Source organism: Limulus polyphemus, unplaced genomic scaffold, assembly GCF_000517525.1.
Source record: "Limulus polyphemus unplaced genomic scaffold, Limulus_polyphemus-2.1.2 Scaffold5173, whole genome shotgun sequence".
Classification (NCBI taxonomy): Eukaryota; Metazoa; Arthropoda; class Merostomata; order Xiphosura; family Limulidae; genus Limulus; species Limulus polyphemus.
In genome coordinates this window covers 5,926-6,430 of record NW_013670783.1, presented here as the reverse complement: position 1 = coordinate 6,430, position 505 = coordinate 5,926, and positions in this window count along the sequence as shown.

The window sequence follows — 505 nt, the reverse complement described above, 5'->3', positions numbered from 1 at the left end:
GCTGTTGGAACTGTGAAGAACAAGGACACATGAGGAGCCAGTGTAAGAGGAATACTACCAATAAGTCAGCCTCGAGGAAACCAGTAGTGCTTGGTGTTGAGGGACGCCCATCAACCCCCATCGTGAAAGTCCCAACAGCTGAGTGTAAAATGGCAAGCATACATAGTGTCTACATGACAGGAAAGCTGGATGGCCAAAAGTGTAGCTTTGTCATAGCTTCTGCATCTCAGCAAACCCTTGTGAGTAGCAAGGTGCTAAATCACAAAGGAGTACCACAAGCCATACGGAAACTCTGTGATGTGACAGGACATTCTACAAGGTTGTGGGGACCAGTGTCGGTAACTATTGAGCTCATGGGTATAGAGGACAGACAGAAAATATACTTGGCTGACATTGAAGACGAAAGCATATTAGGATTGGACTACTTACTACCGAGGAATTGTGCAATTAAATTAGATAAAATGATGTTTGGGAACAACAAAGGCCAAATTCTAGTAAGTGTTAA